The sequence below is a fragment of the Taudactylus pleione genome, unplaced genomic scaffold, assembly GCF_031769625.1.
Source record: "Taudactylus pleione unplaced genomic scaffold, aTauple2 ptg000016l, whole genome shotgun sequence".
Classification (NCBI taxonomy): Eukaryota; Metazoa; Chordata; class Amphibia; order Anura; family Myobatrachidae; genus Taudactylus; species Taudactylus pleione.
Window position 1 is genome coordinate 1,027,271 of NW_028284418.1, and position 24,148 is coordinate 1,051,418.

The following is a 24,148-nucleotide window of genomic DNA, read 5'->3' on the forward strand; positions in this document are numbered from 1 at the left end:
TCTGTGTGTTCTGCAGTTTTGTCTGTAGGGGTTATTCTCAAAAGATACTGGAAGAAACGAAAATGAAAGTTTTGACACTTGATAGGAAAACTCTCCTCAGTAAAAGTAAAAAGGATAGTAGAAAAGCAGCTAATTCCAAGTTCCCTTGGGTTAGTAAATACAATATTGCTTCCCCTACTATTAATCAAATAACAAAAAAACATTGGCCCATTGTGGAGACAGATTCCGATTTACATATAGCGGGGAAATGTTTGATGCCATGTTATAAACGGGGGCGTAATTTGAGAGATTTTCTGGTTAAAACAAATTTGTCAAAATTGAATCAATCTAATATAAGCCCCAGTATGGTCAATAAAAAAACAGGATGTATTAAATGTTTATGCGTAACGTGCCAATATTTAATTACTGGCAATTCTTTTTCACATCCACATAGTGGTAAAACTATTTACATTAAGCATTTGTTAACATGTAATTCAAACTTTGTGGTCTATCAAATTATTTGCCCATGTGGCTGGAGCTATATTGGGAAAACGGAGCGAAAATTTAAGGAGCGCATGGCCGCTCATAGGTCAGTAATTCGTAATGCATTAAATACTGGTTCCAGTGAGCAACCTGTGGCGCGTCATTTTGTGGAGATGGGCCATCCTTTATCAAGTATTCGTTATAGAATGATAGATCACATCCCCCCGTTATTAAGGGGAGGTAATAGGGGTAAATTGCTACTTCAGTGTGAGATGCGCTGGATAACGCGTCTTAATACCCTTTATCCTAAGGGGTTAAATGAAATTAGTTCATATTCATGTTTCATCTAAAGTGAAGTATGATATTTTTTCTATGAATATGCATGTTCATTTATTCTCCAGTTTCAAATAATCCCCTTATCTAAGTGATAGTAATGATCGGATATTTGACTGTAAAGTAGATGTTATTCTTTCTATATCATGATAAATTATGAATTCGATTTCATTTATTTGGTAATGTTGAAATGCTTTACCTAGATCAGCAAACACTGTCTATATGTTTTATATGTGGCTTTGTGCAGGAATAATCGGTAATATTGATATGCTTTATTTATGATAACATAGGCTGTGTATATGCGTTACCATAGTGATGGACGCGATTTAGCCACGTGCCTTTACTGATCCTTGTTAAGTCATTTAGTAATGGTGCATTATGTTGTGTCCATTAGTGATGTTTCTATGGAGTTTGGTACTATAGAATCAAGTAACGCTGCCGTTTTGTGTATATTCATCCTGCTATGCTGCAGCGCTTTTTTATGTCAATGTTTTGCATATATGTTTCTATGGTGATGGATATGACGTAGTCACGCTTATAACGTGATGACGTCATTATCAATGGCCGATGGACGGGCGAGTAGTCACGCAGCTTCTGCTATTGTTATCTACATGTGTTTCTATAGTGATGATCTTGACGCGGTCGCGCCTGTAGCGTGATGACGTCATCATCAATAGCCGACGGCCGGGAGGGCAGTCCCGAGTTCCGGAGGTTTGGTCACTTATTAGGAGGTGTATTTAAGGTATGTTTCATGTATGTTATTTGTATCCTGATGACAGTTGACATAAACTGAAACGTTGACACATTTTTGCCTGGACTTGGAATTATTTTTTATGCCTGGTGTGCCGCACTTTCCCCGCTGTGTATATGTATGTATATATATATATATATATATATATATATATAAAACCACTTGACGTCCTGTGAAACTGTAACTTGAAAGACGATGAGGTAACCAATAATACTACTTTGTAATCAGTGTGTAAAATATATGCATGCAAGTTCCCACCTACTAGAGAAGTAGGCCATAAAAAGGCTTGTGCAGAAGTAGTGGGGCTAATTGACACATTTAGCGCTGGGGGACAGGTACACAGCACTGACCCATAACCTTCATTCCAGCACTAAGGGGTTAGCTTTAGGAATAATAATCGGTTGATTTATCATAAGACATAAAGCCCTTCTGCTGGAGAAAATGTGTATTATTGCTGGCGGAAAGCATTGTTTTCAGATTTACCTGTATAATAATAATGGCTTTATTGCCAGTGAGTCTATTGATCTAGATTACAAGTTGTACACCCTGTTCTGGCAATGCTGTCCTGTGGTTGCATTTCCAGAACAGTAGCATAAAAATACAAAAAAAAGGTAATATTTTAATGTAGTAATGTATAAATTATGTAACTTTTTACATTTGCTACAGTGATGATTAATCAGCAGCCCTTCAGGAATAGAGAAGCCCTATTGCTTGACAAAGTTCGTAAGTGAAAAGCTATAAAGTGCAGTTTATAATTCCTTATATATTAGCATCTGTTCTCATGTGGTGGCCATAGACGTGGTAATACAGAGGAGAGTGAACTGTGCAACTCACATGGATAGTAACCTGTATCGCACATATTCTCAAAAAGCTATGTGTCTGTCTCTATACATGTATGTATATATCTTACTTACATCTCTTGGATGTTCCAGTAAATAAAAAAAAACAAAGGTGACTTGAAAAGTACGTAATTCTCTGCTATATCAAGTATACGGTTTCATCAGAGGATATGACCTAACCACTATTCACGGCAAAACTTAAATCCATAGAAACAAAAAACAGGGCACATTTCTCAGGATATACAAATCAACAAAGCAGATCACAAGCCATAGTAAGAGCTCCATTGCTATATTTAAACAGACACAGCAAATTATTAAAGCAACATATAAATAATGAAAAATATGTAAATAAAAATGAATTCAAAAGGCAGAGAACTAAAAGGGAACCACATGAAGATTGCAATGAGCCTGGTCCTATGTCAAAGTACCTGAACCACCCTCCCAGAGACAATTTTATTTGTTCTATTGCTTTAACCACTTAATTGGTGTGGTCGAATGGGACATGAACTGTGCTTCAACTGACAAGGTGCGACCACACCGCCCCCCTGTGTTTTTGAAGAGGAAATATTTCTACACCTGTGCAAATCAGATTTACTCTCCTATGGACCTACTCATTTCTGACCAAACAAATATAATTTTTATGTGTATATAAATTATATACTTCAGCTGCTCAAAGCTTGGTAATGGTGACTATTGTTGGAATTAGAAAAGCTGCGCCTAGCAATGAATAGATCTGTACTTCCCACCTGGTATGAAAATGTATGCCGTCTGAATATAACGTCAATTTATACAAATCTCATAACAACCAAAGGTCAGTGTTGATGAATAAATTAGTATCAACTTATCAGACAAAGAGCGCTAATTCTAAAAAGTATAACAATTTATTGACACAATATAACTAAAGAACATAAATGAATGAAAGATATTAAAATAAATAATGTACATAAAAGACACACATATAAATGAAAAACCAATCTGGTATAGAATTGTAAGTTGGCTTATATGGAAAAAAAAAGGAAGATTCACCCCTGCAGTGAGTGTCTCTTACATGTAACAATAAATATTTTGTATAGCCATTTAGGGCTCCAGCTCCACACAGCAGTTAGAAAAATCCATTTAGGTAGTGGGATCAAATGTTATGTCCTTCCTCTGATGTAGGAAACAATATGTAAATATATTCCAGCTATATTCTTTGCCGATCTAGTTTGTCGAAGCCGGATGATTTGCTGAGACAGAATCTGTTTAAAATCAAGATCTGCAAGACGCCATTTTGCGACTGGTCGCAAAACGCCATTTTAACTACAACTAAAATAATCCTTACATTAAATATTCAGTGATGACAAGACAGGTTTTGTAGATTTGTCTGTAACAAATAATTAAGAATACACAAAGGTATGGTGATCGTTTGCTCTGCATACAGAACAGTATGCCTATGAAAATTGAAGAATACACAAAAACACTGATATACTCAGACAGAGTGAATTTGAAAACAATTGTTAGGCATTTAAGCTATCGTTAGCCATTGTAGGCATGGTATCTGATGGGGTTAAGTTAAATAAACCATTTTATTTAAGTCTGAGGCTTAAACAAATTAGCCTTACCTGTGTGATTTCATCAAGCCTCTTTTGATCACATGTGTAAACACATTGCCTGTCATTGTTGTAACCCAGTAATATCAAAACCAAGTAATGCATAGAGAGAGAGATACAGTCAGGTCCATAAATATTGGGACACTGACAGAATTTTCAGATTTTGGCCTCTATTCACCACCACAATGTTTTTGAAATGAAACAAACAAGATGTGCTTTAACTGCAGACTTTCAGATTTAATTTGAGGGTAATTACATCCAAATCGGGTGAACGGTGTAGGAATTACAACAGTTTAAATATGTGCCTCCCACTTTTTAAGGGACCAAAAGTAATCGGACTATCAACTCAAAAGCTATTTCATGGACAGGTGTGAGCTATTCCCTCGTTATTTCATTAACAATTAAGCAGGTAAAAGGTCTGGAGTTGATTCTAGGTGTGACATTTGCATTTGGAATCAGTTGCTGTCGACTCTCAATATGAGATCCAAAGAGCTGTCACTATCAGTGAAGCAAGCCATCATTAGGCTGAAAAATCAAAACAAACCCATCAGAGAGATGGCAAAAACATTAGGTGTGGCCAAATCAACTGTTTGGAACATTCTTAAAAAGAAAGAATGCACCAGAGAGCTCAGCAACACCAAGAGACCCGGAAGACCACGGAAAACAACTGTGGTGAATGACAAAATAATTATTTCCCTGGTGAAGAAAAACCCCTTCACAACAGTTGGCCAAATCAAGAACACTCTCCAGCAGTAGGTGTATATGTGTCAAAGTCAACAATCAAGAGAAGACTTCACAAGAGTGAATATAGAGGGTTCACCACAAGATGCAAACCATTGGTGAGCCACAAAAAACAGGAAGACCAGATTAGAGTTTGCCAAACAACATCTAAAAAAGCCATTACAGTTCTGGAACAACATCCTATGGACAGATGAGACAAAGATCAACTTGTACCAGAGTGATGGGAAGAGAAGAGAAGGAAAGGAACTGCTCATGATCCTCATTAGTGAAGCATGGTGGTGGTAGTGTCATGGCGTGGGTATGTATGGCTGCCAATGGAACTGGTTCCCTTGTATTTATTGATGATGTGACTGCTGACAAAAGCAGCAGAATGAATTCTGAACTGTTTCGGGCAATATTCTATGCTCATATTCAGTCAAATGCTTCAGAACTCATTGGACGGCGCTTCACAGTGCAGATGGACAATGACCCAAAGCATACTGCAAAAGCAACCAAAGAGTTTTTTAAGGCTAAAAAGTGGAATGTTATGCAATGGCCAAGTCAATCCCCTGACCTGAATCCAATTGAGCATGCATTCCACTTGATGAAGACAAAACTGAAGGAAAAATGCCCCAAGAACAAGCAGGAACTGAAGACATTTGCAGTAGAGGCCTGGCAGAGCATCACCAGGGATGAAATCCAGCGTCTGGTGATGTCTATGTCTATTGCAACAAAGTATTAAAAAGTGAAAGTTAGATTTAGGATTGTTTAGTTTGTCCCATTACTTTTGGCCCCTTAAAAAGTGTGAGGCACATATAGAAACCGTTGTAATTCCTACACCGGTCACCTGATTTGGATGTAATTACCTTCAAATTAAATCTGAAAGTCTGCAGTTAAATCACATCTTGTTTGTTTCATTTCAAAGCCATTGTGGTAGTGAATACAGGCCAAAATCTGAAAATTCTGTCAATGTCCCAATATTTATGGACCTGACTGTATATGTGTATATATATATATTCATGATAAATACATGCATGCACGTAGACAATCGTATGTGTACACACAATGAGTGCATATATATATATATATATATATATATATACACAGTTGCTATTTCAGATATAAACATACACAATTACATTAAAAGGTTCAGCAATATTGTAGGTTAATATTCAAGGTTTTATTTATATCAGCAATGTTGTGAAGTGCATGTTATATGATATCTATGGTTTAGTACATGATAAGCAGACCATGTTTGGCGCCATTCTGATCCACTGTTTATTTGCAGATCTCCGGTTATATCGGCAAGGGAATCGGATCATGCGTTCGGGAGTTATGGACCATAGTGAATTACTGGTTGAATATAAAACTCTGTATGCTGAGCCTGTGGTTAATTTAAATCAATTAAAGAAAGACAATGCAATCTGGAGAAGATTGGACATACCCCTAGAACTGCCCAATAAGAAGATCACCTACAAGCAAGAACCAATGGAATTATGTATGTCTGTCTACATTGTTGTTATGATCTGTAAGGTATATAGCCTACGTCCTGGTCCCAGTTAATAGCCATTCTTCTTCTTGGATGACCGCAGGCTTCTGGATTGATGACTGTAACAGGGACCGGTGCGCTGGCGTATGTATATCGACAGTACCTATATTGAATGTAACCTTTGCACGTATTGTCTAGACCATGTGCGTTAAGTACCTTTTTCTTTTATTCTGAATAATAACTTTTTGTGCTTCGGAACCACAACCAATGTCTGAAAGTGTTTATTGCTGTGTGCGACTATTCTTAACGCTAATTAGTGTCATATAAGGTTTAGAGGTTATAGGCAGGATTGCATAGAGGTTTTAAATAGGATTCCATGAGTTTCTGACCAGTTTTGCTGGAAAAAGTCATCAGTTAAGTGATTAATAGATAAACCTTGAAGGTCCTCATGTTGCCAGCAACTAGAAATGTGCAGCAGCACACTGTTTATTTTTAACTTATACACAATACGAGGTGTGGCTATTAAATAAGACACTTGCTATAATTTACGTTTAATTAAAATAAGTACATTTTAACTCCATTCCCCTTCTATGTACTCCCCTTCTGCATCCACACACCGCTGCAGTCTTATTTTCCATTGGTCAAAGTGGTGCTGTAGCTCATTATCTGTCAGCTGTCTCAATAGCTCCAGCATTTCCTTCTTTACCTCAGTAACTGATGCAAAATGGCTTCCCCTTCTTTAGGGAAAAGAAAGAAGTCACACGCTGCTAGGTCTGGCGAGTATGGAGGGTGTTCTAGCACTGCAATCTGTGTCTCAGCCAAAACCTGCTTCACAAAGAGAGCTGTGTGGACTGGTGCATTGTCCTGATGGATGATGAAACCATTTTCTACAACTCTGCCCTCTTACTTCTGATTCTTTCCAGCAAAGTTGCTAGAATATTTTTGTAGTAATGTTCATTCATCATTCAAATGCTGAGTTGACAGTCCATTCAATCAATTTTCTAATTTTTTTTTACACATTTTCATATGTTTTTGATTTGCAAGGCAAAGTAAATCTTTTGTGCCACTCAAAAACATATGCATGTGACATACAATCTGCCCCGCAAGCCTCGGCTAGCATACGGAAACATTCGGTGGCCGTTTTGTTCAACTAAAAATTGTAAGTTAACATGTTTTTTCTACTTTTAAAGTAAGGATTTTTACAACACACAGGCAAAACACTTATTTGAATGCTGTGTGACAGTAAACGATCTGTGCGAGAGAAGTTAAACTTGCGACACCGTTTTGGGATAGTCCAAGGTCAATGTTCCCGCTCTCCTTTTTAACTTGCGCAGTATAGTTTATTTTCTACAAGTAGTCTCATTATTTAATAGCCACACCTTGTATGGCTTCTATTTTCAAGAAATCTGTACAGAACACGATGTAAGCCCTACCTATGTATACATTTGATAGGGTATTCATCCTTTGTAGTAAATTAGACAAATATACAGTACGGTGACTTGTATAACATTTATCTCTTGCACATCCCAGTGATCAGAGTAAACACTTCCAGTTTCTATTTAAAAAAAAAAGTTGGGGCTAATTTTTTTGTTACCAATTTTTAGATAGTCTAAAAAATACATTTCCTTTTAGTTTTCAAAACAAGTTGTAATAATGCTTCTAGCATTAACAGGGATCTATCATTATTAGACATATTGTCAACAAATGTCTGATAATTCCACACTTATGAAAGAGTGAATACAATGTCTTACTGTAATTTAATCTAAAGTTTGCCATGGTTGGATGGTAAAATTGGTAAAAGTAAAGCACACTAAAGGTGGGTACACACCTGAAAGATATATCTGCAAATCGAGTGATCTGCAGATATACATTTTAGATGATGGTCATTCATACACACTGAATGGCCATCTATCCGCAGTCGTGGGTCCCGTTGGCAGAGAGGTGGGTCGGGGGCAGGGCCGCCCCTCTCCCCGCGGCTGCCGCTGTGTGTGTACGGGCGGTCTGCAGACCGCCCGTACACACTTGCCGATGGACAGATATGTCTGCAGACATATCTGTCCATCGGCTGTGCAGCACTGCCAGGGGTAGCCGCACCCTGTGCAGGATGGTGGTTATGCACCTGGAGTTGTGCATGGCACAGCCGTGCACGACTGGAAATGGGGGAGTGCCCGCATGGGACGCCTCCCGTGTAACATCAGGCTGGGGACAAGCCCAGCACTCCGTCACTAGCTGGGCTTCCCCCAGCCTTCTCCTGGCACTGAATGGATGCACGCAGCAGGCCTGGTGGGCGGCGGCGAGAGCGGTGTCGCAGACCGGAGCAGCAGCAGCGTGGATGCAGGTAAGTATATTTTTATATATATATATTTTTTAACCTATCTGCACTACTGGGGGCACAACGGGGGAGGGGGGTGGCTACTACTGGGGACACCATTATTGGGAGGACCTCTACTGGGGGGGTGCTACTACTGGGGGCACTTAATCGGGAGGGGGAACCTCTACTGGGGACTACTACTTGGGGGGGAACTACCACTGGGGGCATTATAAAAGGGGCCTACTACTAGAGGCACTGCACTGGGGGGACCACTACTGGGGGCAATAATAAGAAGGGCCAGTACAGGGGGCACTGGATAGGGGGTATCACTACTGGGTGCCTGCATAAGGGGACCACTACTGGGAAAACTGCATGGGGGGGACTACTGCTGGGGGCACTATATAAAGGGCACTGCATAGGGGGGGGGACTTCTACTGGGGGCACCATATAAAGGGCACTGCATAAGGGAATACCGCTACTGGGCGCACTGCATTGTGGGGACTGCTGCAGGGGGCACTGCATAAGGGGGAACACTACATGGGGCACTGCATTTGGGGGGCCACTACTGGGGGTACTGAGTAAGGGGAACTAATTAGGGGCTGTGTAAGGGGGACCACTACTGGGGATACTGTATAAGGAGCACTACTATGGGCCTGCATAAGAGGGACCACAACTGCATACTGGAGGTATAGGGGTACTACTGGGGTTAAGGTGCATATGGATAGGAATGTTCAGTGTGAAAATAAAGGGGTGTGTCATGTTGACACGCCCCATTTTTAAGTGACCACGCCCATTTTTTTGCTGCACGCACACATGGGGGGGGGGGGGGGTTCTCCCTTTTTTAATTTTACCTGGGCTCCAAATACCCTAGTTACGCCACTGGTGGTAGAGTAGGGGGGTGAGTAGTGCTGAAAGAGAGGGAGTGGTGATTAGAAATATAGAGGTGATAAGAGATCATTTGAGGGAGGCTGAATTGAGAGGAGAGGGAGAGAAATTTTGAAGTAGCAGGGCTAGAGTGATCATGTATCTGGATGTCACCCAGGATGCTGGAGGAGAGGTAGGCAGACAGTAAGTGGGGGAGACAGACAGAGCAGTTATCAAGCAATTTGGAATAGATTTAATAATTGCTAATCTGTTTGTAGTTATGACAACTTTCACCCAGGCAAACTGATAGGGCCCACCAATGCGAGAATACTGTGCGGCAGGTAATTAGTATGAGGGCTATTTTTTGCACAAAAATGTACATTTGTATTTGTTACACTTCTGGGATATTGGATGCTGACAAATGGACCCCTTGGAAATCACCAAGAACCACCAGAAGGTGGGATGGGCCTTGTTGCCAGGAGTCTGCAGGTCACAGCTCTCTAACTGCCCCCTAGAGGCATGTAGGAGAATGGTTAAACAGGCAAATATCAGGGTAAAAACCACAGGTTTAGAATATTTACAAGTCAAGCAGTGGTAGACAAGCAGTGAGGATGACAATCGGGACCCATTGCAGACGTAACAGTGCAAAGATCCCGCCGCTGTAGCAGGTAAGATAAACCACGGCCATGACTGTACTAGCCAGGCAATATAGCTTAGTGTAACTTGTGCAGTTTTGTTCTGCACATGCTCAAAAAGTAAAGACAGAAGTGATTGTAGACCTGTGTGCATGTGACTCCTCACAATGGGGCTGGCAGAATGAGGGAGGGAATGGGTGTCACTGATAGAGACCAGCAGTTATGCTGAATTTGTGTTTGGTTTTTTTACCAACATGCCAACAACTTTGCATCAGCTGCAATATATGGGCATTTTACTGAGCCTTAATATGCTTTTTTATTTTAATATGGGTTACCTACATTTATTTGCTGCTTTAAGTTGGAGCTCACTGTGGACCTTTCCTTTTAAGTCTCATTTTGAAATCATTCTAAAACTGCGGTGTTATTTTATACTAATAGTACCATAACCTCATTCAGACATATGTTCATATGAAATTGTCTTTGCATAAAATAAACAAAAGCAATTTTAAGATAGCTGAAAATGAGGATCAGAAACCTGCAATACATATAGGACCTGAACCAAAACTAATATTAGATCTCTCCATGTAAGTTTGACAATTGTGTCCATATTTATCAGAGTTTTAGCAGTAAGGTTTGTAAAACATATGGTGTAACATTTGCCCAGCTGTCTAATGTTAACTAAAGCACACTGGAGGGATATAAATATATCCAGCATATGTACATAGATGTATAAGTGGGTTAGATACTGACGTGTGTATTATCCAAAAGTTATGTTGTATATAAGTTTAAAGTCTATTGATTGGTAACCAGCAAAGCTGTTCCTAATGGAACTGGCAAAGGCTTGTATGGGGCGCCTGCCTTTAATAATTACAATAGCACTATGTGCCCAGACCAAACATGTGACACTCGGCTGGTAAACACAAACATTTGCACATGCAGAGTCATCAACAGTGTATTACACAGTGTGATCAGGTTAAGTAAAAAATGATGCAGGAGAAAAGTTTGCAGATGTCACATCTCCTGTAGTGAAAACAGCATTTGCTACAAATAATGTGGAAAATAAATATTAAAGTATCATCTGGAAACAGTGACCTGTGATCTAAGGGTTCTGATCCAGCCTTTGCCTCCAAAGACACAGATCTGTTCCTGGTTCAGTCAAGCTACAAAAGTCTTAATTTGGATACTGTTATGAGCGGGTCGTTTTCCTGGTGTCATAACTGGGCACAGCCAGGGCCGGATTAACAATGGGGCGGATGGAGCTACAGCTCCAGGCCTCCCATTGAAAATAGGCCCACAGGATGCAAGGACTGCAGTGCAGACAGGAAAAAAAATATTTTTTTTTTCCTGTCACCACCGACAGCCCAGCTGACTCACTTATGGCTCACTCACCTCCCAGCTCACTCTCCCGCCAGATGCTGAGCCCATTGTCACCCCCAACCCCTCCTCTCGGCTGCTCGACCTAAGCCCCGCCCACTACTGGCCGTCGAAGCCCCGCCCCTATGTGCCTTAAGCTCCGCCTCCTGTACGTCCTACTGCAGAGCTGTGTCCTGTGACTGTGCACCAGACCAATCGCCTAGTTCAGGAGGGAAGGCACTTCAGCCCAGCATGTCACATTCCACAGGTCAGTGTAATGTTTGGCCCCTGTGTACAATTTATGTATGTTTTGTATATATATTTATTTACATGGCTATATATATGTGTGTGTTAAATTAGGTGGGTACAGGAGCATATAATGTATAAATATGTATATGTATGTATATACATATATATATATATATATATATATATATTAGGGGTGAGCGGGTTCGGATTTCTGAAATCCGAACCCCCCCGATCCGAGTCTGATCCGAGTCAGGCTCGACTTTTCCCGCCTGACTCGGATCTGAAATCGAGGCAAAACGTCATCATCCCGCCTTCCGAGTCTCGCGGGTTTTGGATCCTATATAAGGTACCCGCGTCGGCGCCATTTTCTCACTCGGCTGTGGACAGTGAAGAGGGAGGGTGGGAGTTAGGGCTGTGTAGTGTAGTGTAGTGTAGTGCTGCTGTTGTCCACTACTTCAAAGTCCATAGGGGCTGGCTGTGTTGTGCTGTGCTGCTGTTGTTAATAGGGGCTGTGTCCACTACTTCAAAGTCCATAGGGGCTGGCTGGACTGTGTTGTGCAGTCAGTTCTCCATAGGGGCTGTGTCCACTCCAAAGTCCTGTGCAGTGTCCCAGTCCTAAAGGAGTGCTGTAGTGTTGTCCAGGGGGTGCTCTGTCCATCAGGGGTGCTCCCCCCAAGTGCTAAAAAAATAATATATTTTCTGTGTTTGTGAATTGTGTGCGCAGTAGCCGCACGTGCATCAACAAAGTAGTGCCAAGCGTGCGCCTGTGTCATAAGTAAAGGGCCGGCTGGCTTGACCGTTAAGGGTGCTGTAACCCCCGAAAGTACACTCCAGTCCAAACAAAAAAAAAAATTATTTTCTGTGTTTGTGAATTGTGTGCGCAGTAGCCGCACGTGCATCAACAAAGTAGTGCCAAGCGTGCGCCTGTGTCATAAGTAAAGGGCCGGCTGGCTTGACCGTTAAGGGTGCTGTAACCCCCGAAAGTACACTCCAGTCCAAACCAAAAAAAAAATTATTTTCTGTGTTTGTGAATTGTGTGCGCAGTAGCCGCACGTGCATCAACAAAGTAGTGCCAAGCGTGCGCCTGTGTCATAAGTAAAGGGCCGGCTGGCTTGACCGTTAAAGGGTGCTGTAACCCCCAAAGTACACTCCAGTCCAAACCAAAAAAAAAATTATTTTCTGTGTTTGTGAATTGTGTGCGCAGTAGCCGCACGTGCATCAACAAAGTAGTGCCAAGCGTGCGCCTGTGTCATAAGTAAAGGGCCGGCTGGCTTGACCGTTAAGGGTGCTGTAACCCCCGAAAGTACACTCCAGTCCAAACAAAAAAAAAAATTATTTTCTGTGTTTGTGAATTGTGTGCGCAGTAGCCGCACGTGCATCAACAAAGTAGTGCCAAGCGTGCGCCTGTGTCATAAGTAAAGGGCCGGCTGGCTTGACCGTTAAGGGTGCTGTAACCCCCGAAAGTACACTCCAGTCCAAACCAAAAAAAAAATTATTTTCTGTGTTTGTGAATTGTGTGCGCAGTAGCCGCACGTGCATCAACAAAGTAGTGCCAAGCGTGCGCCTGTGTCATAAGTAAAGGGCCGGCTGGCTTGACCGTTAAGGGTGCTGTAACCCCCGAAAGTACACTCCAGTCCAAACCAAAAAAAAAATTATTTTCTGTGTTTGTGAATTGTGTGCGCAGTAGCCGCACGTGCATCAACAAAGTAGTGCCAAGCGTGCGCCTGTGTCATAAGTAAAGGGCCGGCTGGCTTGACCATTAAAGGGTGCTGTAACCCCCGAAAGTACACTCCAGTCCAAACCAAAAAAAAAATTATTTTCTGTGTTTGTGAATTGTGTGCGCAGTAGCCGCACGTGCATCAACAAAGTAGTGCCAAGCGTGCGCCTGTGTCATAAGTAAAGGGCCGGCTGGCTTGACCGTTAAGGGTGCTGTAACCCCCGAAAGTACACTCCAGTCCAAACCAAAAAAAAAATTATTTTCTGTGTTTGTGAATTGTGTGCGCAGTAGCCGCACGTGCATCAACAAAGTAGTGCCAAGCGTGCGCCTGTGTCATAAGTAAAGGGCCGGCTGGCTTGACCATTAAAGGGTGCTGTAACCCCCAAAGTACACTCCAGTCCAAACCAAAAAAAAAATTATTTTCTGTGTTTGTGAATTGTGTGCGCAGTAGCCGCACGTGCATCAACAAAGTAGTGCCAAGCATGCTCCTGTGTCATAAGTAAAGGGCCGGCTGGCTTGACCGTTAAAGGGTGCTGTAACCCCCAAAGTACACTCCAGTCCAAACCAAAAAAAAAATTATTTTCTGTGTTTGTGAATTGTGTGCGCAGTAGCCGCACGTGCATCAACAAAGTAGTGCCAAGAGTGCGCCTGTGTCATAAGTAAAGGGCCGGCTGGCTTGACCGTTAAAGGGTGCTGTAACCCCTGAAAGTACACTCCAGTCCAAACCAAAAAAAAAATTATTTTCTGGGTTTAGCCGCACGTATATATCAAATCGATATAACATAAATGGAGGACCAAACTTTCTCCGATAAAAATAAAATAGAGAAAGATCAAGAACCACTTCCTCCTAGTGCTGAAGCTGCTGCCACTAGTCATGACATAGACGATAACATGCCATCAACGTCGTCTGCCAAGGCCGATGCCCAATGTCATAGTAGAGGGCACATACAATCCCAAATGGCAAAGTTCAGGAAAATGACCTTGAAAAAGACATTTAAATCAGCTGAAGAGAAACGTAAACTTGCCAATATGCCATTTACGACACGGAGTGGCAAGGAACGGTTAAGGTCGATCCCTAGTATGTTCATGACTAGTGGTTCAGCTTCACATGACGATGGAAGCCCTCCTCCCACTAAAAAAATCAAAAGAGTTAAGCTGGCAAAAGCACAGCGAAGAACTGTGCTTTCTAAGAAGATATCACAAATCCCCAAGGAGAGTCCAAGTGTGGTGGTGGTTGCGATGCCTGACCTTCCCAGCACTGGACGGGAAGAGGTGGCTCTTTCCACCATTTGCACGCCCCCTGCAAGTGCTGAAAGGAGCACCCACAGTCCACTTGCTGATATGCAAATTGAAGATGTCACTGTTGAAGTACAACAGGATGAGGATACTGGTGTAGCTGGCGCTGAGGAGGAAGTTGGCGAGGAGGATTCTGATGGTGATGTGGTTTGTTTAAATCAGGCTCCGGGGGAGACAGTTGTTGTCCGTGGGATGAAAAAGCCCATCACGGTCATGCCTGGGCAGAAGACCAAACATTCCACCTCTTTGGTCTGGCAATATTTCTATCCAAATCCGGACAACAACTGTCTTGCCATATGTACCATATGTAAAGGTGAAATAAGTAGGGGTAGGGACGTCAACCACCTAGGAACATCCTCCCTTATACGGCACCTGCAGCGCGTTCATAAAAAGTTACTGTCAAGTTCAGAAACTTTGGCTAAGACCGTAAGCAGTCCAGGGACACCTAAATCCCGTTGTCCTGTTGTATCCAAGCGCCTGCAAACCACACCGTCAACTCCCTCCTCGTCAATTTCCTCCTTAGTCAGGATCGGAAGTAGTCCTGCAGGCCATGTCACTGGCATGACTGACTCTCCTATCCGGGATTCCTCTGGAGGATCCTGCATTGCTACGCCTACTGCTGCCGCTGCTGCTGTTGCTGCTGCTGGGAGTCGTTCATCATCCCAGAGAGGAAGTAGGAACACCACTACTTTTACTAAACAATTGACCCTCCAACAGTCCTTAGCGAGGAGGATGAAGTACGACAGCAGTCATCCTGAAGCAAAACGTATAACTGAGGCCTTGACTGCTATGTTGGTGTTAGACGTGCGTCCGGTATCCGCCATTAGTGCAGTGGGAATTAGACAATTGATGGAGGTAGTGTGTCCCCGGTTCCAAATCCCGTCTAGATTCCACTTCACTAGGCAGGCGATACCGAGACTGTACAGAAACGTCAGAAAAAGTGTCCTCAGTGTCCTGAAAAATGCCGTTGTACACAATGTCCACTTAACCACGGACATGTGGACAAGTGGAACAGGGCAGACTAAGGACTATATGACTGTGACAGCCCACTGGGTAGATGTATCACCTTACGCAGCAACAGCAGCAGCGTCACCAGTAGCAGCATCTCAGAAACGCCAGCTCGTTACAAGGCAGGCTACGCTGTGTATCACCGGTTTCAGTAAGAGGCACACCGCCGACAACCTCTTAGAGAAACTGAGGGAAATCATCGCCCAGTGGCTTACCCCACTTAGACTCTCCTGGGGATTTGTGATATCTGACAACGCCACCAATATTGTGCGGGCATTACATCTGGGCAAATTCCAGCACGTCCCATGTTTTGCTCACACAATAAACTTGGTGGTGCAGAATTTTCTGAAAAGCGACAGGGGCGTGCAGGAGACGCTTTGGGTGGCCCGAAAAATTTCTGGCCACTTTCGCCATTCAGCGACTGCGTGCCGAAGACTGGAGCGCCAGCAAACACTCTTGAACCTACCCCGCCATCACCTGAAGCAAGAGGTTGTGACGCGGTGGAACTCAACCCTCTATATGCTTCAGAGGATGGAGGAGCAGCAAAAGGCCATACAAGCCTATACATCCACCTATGACATAGGCAAAGGAGGGGGTATGCACCTGACTCAAGCACAGTGGAGAATGATTTCCGTGTTGTGCAAGGTTCTCCAGCCCTTCGAACTTGCCACACGTGAAGTCAGTTCAGACACAGCCAGCTTGAGTCAGGTCATTCCCCTCATCAGGCTTTTGCAGAAGCAGCTGGAGAAAGTGAAGGAGGAGCTAAGACGGAGCGATTCCGCTCGGCATGTGGGACTTGTGGATGAAGCCCTTCATTCGCTTTGCCAGGATTCCAGGGTGGTCAATCTGTTGAAATCAGACCACTACATTTTGGCCACCGTGCTTGATCCTAGGTTTAAAGCCTATGTGGTGTCTCTCTTTCCGGCCGACACAAGCCTGCAGAGGTGCAAAGACCTGCTGGTGAACACACTGTCAGCTGAAGCGGAACGTGACACGTCAACGGCTCCTTCTTCATTTTCTCCCGCAACTGGGGCTGCCAGGAAAAAACTTAGGTATCCTAAGCAACCCGCTGGCGGTGATGCAGGGCAGGCAGGACCAAGTTTGGACATCTGGTCCGGACTGAAGGACCTGGCAACAATTTCTGACATGTCTACTGTCACTGCATATGATACTGTCACCATTGACAGAATGGTGGAGGATTACATCGGTGACAGCATCCAAGTAGGCATGTCAGACAGTCCATACCTGTACTGGCAGGAAAAAGAGGCAATTTGGAGGCCCCTGTACAAGCTGGCTCTATTTTACCTGAGTTGCCCCCCCTCCAGTGTGTATTCCGAAAGAGTGTTTAGTGCAGCCGGGAACCTTGTCAGCGAAAGGCGTAGGAGGTTGCTTCCACAGAATGTGGAGAAGATGATGTTCATCAAAATGAATTATCAGCTCTTCCAGGGAGACCAGCCTCCAGAAGGTACAGAGGGACCTGTGGTGGTGGATTCAAGTGGGGACGAGTTAATACTTTGTGAGGATGAGGATGTACACACTGAAGAGGGTGAGGAATCGGTGGATGAGGAGGATGAGGATGACATCTTGCCTCCGTAGAGCCAGTTTGTGCAGGGACACATTAATTGCCAGCTTGTTTTGTGGGGGCCCAAACGAACCAATCATTTCAGCCACAGTTGTGTGGCAGACCCTGGCGCTGAAATGATTGATTTGTTAAAGTGTGCATGTCCTGTTTATACAACATAAGGGTGGGTGGGAGGGCCCAAGGACAATTCCATCTTGCACTTCTTTTTTTTCTTTGCATTATGTACAGTTTGGGGCCTAGTTTTTCTAACTGCCATCCTGTCTGCCACTGCAGTGTCACTCCTAGATGGGTCACGTGTTTGTGCCGCCCACTCGTGTCGCTTAGCATAGTCATCCAGCTACCTCGGTGCAACCTTTTGGACATGAAAACACTATTGTGAGGTGTGAGGTGTTCAGAATAGACTGGAAATGAGTGGAAATTAAGGTTATTGAGGTTAATAATAGCATAGGAGCAGAGAAACCAACAAATTCTGTGATTTTAGCTGTTTTTATGCTTTTTTTAAAAAAAATACAGATCCAAAACACAAAACCCAGAACCCAAAACACGGAAGGGTGGTTTTGGCAAAACCAATCCAGATCCAAAACACGAAGAAAGATCCAGATCCAAAACCAAAACACAAAACACGAAAAGTGGCCGGTGCACACCCCTAATATATATATATACACAGTATGTGTATGTATATATACATACATAAGTACAGTATGTGTATACATTATATATATATATATATATATATATATATATATATATATATATATATATATATATATAGACACACACAAACACACACACACACAGTAGGTGCTTGTTCAATCCTAGGAAAGACAGAGGGGGCACTCCGGGACTTGAGTGCACAATGTATTTACTTGAAAATGACTGACGTTTCAGAGCCAACCTTGATAAAAGAGTTGGGTGGGCTCTGAAACGTCGGTAATTTTCAAGTAAATACTTTGTGCATTCAAGTCCCGGAGTGCCCCCTCTTCTTTCCTAGGATTGAACAAGCACCTACTGTATGAATATTGCTTGGGAGGGCACCTGGGCACCCTGCCTTTAGTTTGGACTGTGAGTCCCGATTGATTTTGGGTGATATACTGTATATATATATATATATATATATATATATATATAAAACACACACATTGGTAAATAGAGAGGGTACAGGAGTTTGAGGCACACTTATGGGGACGAAAGTGGGTGTGGTATTATATGTCGACATTCATCATGTAGACAGTGATGGAATGCCGACATATCATCCCTGTTGGCCCACTAACATGCTCCTGATGGCTGTAGCAGCTCCAGTGCGGCTTCCGGGTCCCAGCAGTCATGACCTCTGCTGCTCCTGCCTTCCGATGAGTATTACTCCCATCCCTAAACCTAATCCCTACCCCTCCCTGTAGTGCCTAACCCACTCCTCCCCCTGCAGCCTAACCTTCCCCTAGTGCCTAACGCCCCGGCACAGCCTAACCCTAATCCCTACCTCTAACCCTCCCTATAGGGCCTAACCTTAGCCACGCCCCCCCAATCTAACTGTAACCTCCCCTAATGCCTAACCCTCCGAGCAGTGTCTAAACCTATCCTCTTCCCCCGCAGCCTAGCCTTAACCTTCCCCTAGGTCAGGGATGGGGAACCTCAGGTCTGGGGGCCGTATAAGGCCCGCGGAATCATTTGGTCTGGCCCTCTGAACTTTTCTCTGCTAGTCTCATCTGGCTACCAGGGTGCCTAGAATAGCACCGTGCAGCCAGAGTCGATGCACCAGTGCCGCCAGGAGCCCTTACAGCTCCCTGGAAAATCCTTAGGATGCCCCGGGCATAGCTGTAATCGCCAGGGATTGTGGCCCCGCCTCATGTAATGTCACATGGAGGGAGCGTGGCCTGCACCTGGCCCGCGAATAATGTTATAAAATGGCCCTTGGCAGAGAAAAGGTTCCCCTGCCCTAGGGTCTAACCGGAATCGGTATGAAATACCGCCGGCCGCATGGCCGACAAAAGCAGAGTTCCCGGCAGCTGAAGCCCGACAGCACTGGAAATCCCGATCGTCACTAAGGTAAGTATAAACTAACCTAACCCTCCTTAGGCGTGCCTAACCCTAACCTACCCCCTCTAAGTGCCTAACCCTAACCCCCCCTTCCTCGCTGCCTACACCAAAGTCCCCCGGGGGGGTGCCTAACCTTAAGTCCCCCCCCCGGGGGTGCCTAGCCCTAACCCTCCCTCTCCCTAGCCTAAATGGCTGTCCGCTCGCGGCGCCCGGCATCCCTTCGGTCGGGATGCCAGGCGCCTGTCTCCCGGCGTCGGGGAAATGACAGGCGTCTAGATATAGACGCCCGGCATTTCACCCTCGCCGGGATATGACAGTCGGGAAGCCGGCTATCGGTATTAAGGCAGCCGGTTTCCCGATTGTATACCGGCCTAACCCTTTCACAGTCATTTTTAAATTAACTTTAATGTCAACATAATGAATATTGACATTATAACTGTCGACTTGTATAAAACACACTAGAATACATTTAAGTAATCAACGTCTCAGAACTTGTATTCATTATTTCATCAGGATTAGCAAAATGACAAATACAAGTTCTGAAACATTGCTTACATAAACGGGTCAGTGTGTTTTATACAAGCCGTCCAGAGTGTCACACACACAATCAGCTGGCTCCAGAGTGTCTCACACAAACAGCTGGCTCCAGAGCGCCCTGTGCCGGCACTGCCCCTTAACCACATGACGTCATGCTGTCGTGTAGAGGGGCCTGGGCCACCGGCACCTGGAAGTGCAACACTGCCCAGAGCATCCGGAGGAGGCTGCAAAGACTGCAGGGTGTCTGTCTGGGCAGTACTGCAGCAGTGATACTGGCTGCAGGGTGCAAGCACCCTGCTAGCCAGTAACAAAGGCCATGGGGTAGTGATGGTGCTGCAAACAGAGCCCTGCGCTCTGTGCAGCATCACCGGTCGCATACCTGCGGTTATGGCACTGTATGCAGTCAAAACACACCCACAACACAGGCCACACCCCTATGTAAATCACAGCTACACCACACTAGCCACAACCCCACATCACCAGTCACACTGCTGCAGCGCTGGTCACACCCCCTGCAGCGGCACACAATAGGCCCTTCATAAATTTCAGCTCCAGGCCCATGTGGACATTAATCTGGCACTGGGCACAGCTCTTGGCCAGTGTGGATTGTAGGCATCATACATGCTTTGACCATATTCGTGAAATGATCTGTTAGCAGCAGAACCAAGTATTTGGGTCAGTCCTGAATCTTACATCTTCCCTGAGGAGTCATAACACCACCACTGAAACACAACAACTAACAAATGGACAGAATACTGGCAGTAAAGCTTGATGAAATGTCAGGAGCATATTTTGGCCTCAACCTGCCACTAATAACCACATATGTGACATCTATCACATAATCTGTGAATTAAATGCAGAAATAACTTTAAACTTTATTTGGGTTGTGCCTATATTTTAAGGAACATTGTTTTTGTTACTGTAAAATATCACACAGAATTAACAGGAACATTATATAAATGTCTAAATAGCTCTTAAAAGAAACGGGTCTATTTAATAAAAAGGAGTAAAAACCCTTTTTGAGTGTTTTACTGGACATAGGGCTTCTTCCTCTAAACCAAGGGCTATCTCCATAAGCAAACGCAGAGGGGGTTTCCGGGTTTCCTGCAAACTCCCCTTTCCAGCCCTCACCATGACCACAATAGAAATAGTAATATAATAGAATTTTACTAGTGCTACATGTTTGTCTCAGCATTACAAAATAAATAATTAGCACCACCTATGGATCTTAACATGTGTCAGCCAGTAATAAATACACCAATGCACCAACCAGGAGATCTGGAAAACATTCACTGGTTAGGCATGCACTGCTAGAGACTAATATGTACATATATATCCAGGGCAGTGCTAGGTTCTTTTGATGTTCCCCTAGGCTCCAATGCTCTGGAATGGTGCCAACATCTGAAATAAAAACATTCAGCTCCCACAGGATGGTCCTACTGCTGCATCTAATGGCTTACTGTGATCGCTAACCCTGTATATGCTGGAATTATGGCACACAATACACTTTGTATGATGCATATTAAAGCTGGTTAAGTGCTAATTATGCCCTCTTCATGGACCGGCCACACTCACTCTAAAATTAAGCATTTGGAAATCCCCCTCTAGAAATCCTGGGTTTGCCACTGACCTCGGTGCTATCACCAGTGGTGGTTACCTCAAGTAAATCTTTAACAAGGCCTGGGATAGTACATGTACAACTGCAATACTTCTGCAATCACTGTCTGTGGGTGACTATACCAGAAAATATTATTATTATATTGGATAAAGCATTTTTTCTTAATACTATATGGTGCAAATGAATTAAAACTGAATTATATATATATTATGCCAGGTCATGCATGTGCAGATTTTAAGATTCCTGGACAGGGGGTGTGGTCAAAGGTGTGACCAAAACCGCAGTAGTGTTACAATCATTTTATTTCTCAGAGCCCCTCATATACTTTATATGCCAACGGAGCCTCTTTCTATGCCAGAAGTCCCCTTTGTGCCATATTCTCCACATGCCCCATTATGTTCTTTCAGACACCTCCACATGCCCATTTAGATGCCATCAGAGTCACCACATGCATCTTTATTTGCCATCAGATAGATAAATATGCCACTTTATATGACACCATACCCCCTCATATATTGGTGACATTTTCTGCATTTCTACAGTGTTACATGCACATTATATAATACAACTGTAGAAGATGTCACAATACATATTGTCACTTGAGTACTAGCTACATCAACAAGAGTGACAAAATCATCATAGGTGATTCATATTGGCCCTCTCTTCACATCATTTCATTTCAACCAGCAGCCACCTTAATGCAAATCCCACCCCAGGGGAAAGAGCATCTTCTTCATATTGACACACAATGAATTGCCTGGCCTTCATAACCTGTTTACCGTTCTCACCCGGTGACAGCGGCATCTAAGCACACAGTGATTGTACCAATCTAAATGTGCTTCCTATAATGCAACCAGCACACAGTGATTGTGCTCATCTAAATGTGCTTCCTATAATGCAACCGGCACACAGTGATTGTGCTCCTCTAAATGTGCTTCCTATAATGTAACCGGCACACAGTGATTGTGCTCCTCTAAATGTGCTTACTATAATGCAACCGGCACACAGTGATTGTGCCAATCTAAATGTGCTTCCTATAATGTAACCGGCACACAGTGATTGTGCTCATCTAAATGTGCTTCCTATAATGCAACCGGCACACAGTGATTGTGCTCCTCTAAATGTGCTCACTATAATGCAACCGGCACACAGTGATTGTGCTCCTCTAAATGTGCTCACTATAATGCAACCGGCACACAGTGATTGTGCTCCTCTAAATGTGCTCACTATAATGCAACCGGCACACAGTGATTGAGCTCCTCTAAATGTGCTCACTATAATGCAACCGGCACACAGTGATTGTGCTCCTCTAAATGTGCTCACTATAATGCAACTGGCACACAGTGATTGTGTTCCTCTAAATGTGCTTCCTATAATACAACCGGCACACAGTGATTGTGCTCCTCTAAATGTGCTAACTATAATGCAACCGGCACACAGTGATTGTGCTCATCTAAATGTGCTTCCTATAATAAAACCGGCACACAGTGAGTGTGCTCATCTAAATGTGCTTACTATAATTCAACTGGAACACAGGGATTGTGGGCCTCTAAATGTGCTTCCTATAATACAACCGGCACACAGTGATTGTGCTCATCTAAATGTGCTTACTATAATGCAACTGGAGCACAGTGATTGTGCACCTCTAAATGTGCTTACTATAATGCAACCGGCACACAGTGATTGTGCCAATCTAAATGTGCTTCCTATAATGTAACCGGCACACAGTGATTGTGCTCATCTAAATGTGCTTCCTATAATGCAACCGGCACACAGGGATTGTGCTCATCTAAATGTGCTTACTAAAATGCAACCGGCACACAGTGATTGTGCCAATCTAAATGTGGTTCCTATAATGCAACCGGCACAAAGTGATTGTGCTCATCTAAATGTGCTTCCTATAATGCAACTGGCACACAGTGATTGTGCTCCTCTAAATGTGCTTCCTATAATGCAACCGGCACACAGGGATTGTGCTCATCTAAATGTGCTACTATAATGCAACCGGCACACAGTGATTGTGCCAATCTAAATGTGCTTCCTATAATGCAACCGGCACACAGTGATTGTGCCAATCTAAATGTGCTCACTATAATGCAACCTGCACACAGTGATTGTGCTCCTCTAAATGTGCTTCCTATAAAGCAACCGGCACACAGTGATTGTGCTCCTCTAAATGTGCTTCCTATAATGCCACCGGCACACAGTGATTGTGCTTATCTAAATGTGCTCCCTATAATGCAACCAGCACACAGTGATTGTGCCAATCTAAATGTGCTTACTATAATGCAACCGGCACACAGGGATTGTGCTCCTCTAAATGTGCTCACTACAATGCAACCGGCACACAGGGATTGTGCCCATCTAAATGTGCTCACTACAATGCAACCGGCACACAGTGATTGTGACTATCTAAATGTACTCACTATAATGCAACCTGCACACAGTGATTGTGCTCCTCTAAATGTGCTTCCTATAAAGCAACCGGCACACAGTGATTGTGCTCCTCTAAATGTGCTTCCTATAATGCCACCGGCACACAGTGATTGTGCTTATCTAAATGTGCTCCCTATAATGCAACCGGCACACAGGGATTGTGCTCCTCTAAATGTGCTCACTTTAATGCAACCGGCACACAGTGATTGTGATCCTCTAAATGTGCTCACTATAATGCAACCGGCACACAGTGATTGTGCTCCTCTAACTGTGCTTCCTATAATGCATCCAGCACACAGTGATTGTGCTTATCTAAATGTGCTTC

General features: G+C 43.6%; 1 long non-coding RNA gene across 1 annotated transcript in view; it reads left to right on the forward strand.

The window, feature by feature from the left end:
* Positions 1 to 6,375, forward strand: part of LOC148540850 (uncharacterized) — a 32,380-nt gene extending 26,005 nt beyond the window's left edge. The window contains exon 3 of the long non-coding RNA XR_015878433.1: positions 5,983 to 6,375. This is a non-coding gene — a long non-coding RNA (uncharacterized LOC148540850). The remainder of the gene's footprint in view (positions 1 to 5,982) is intronic.
* The last annotated feature ends 17,773 nt before the right edge of the window (positions 6,376 to 24,148 follow it).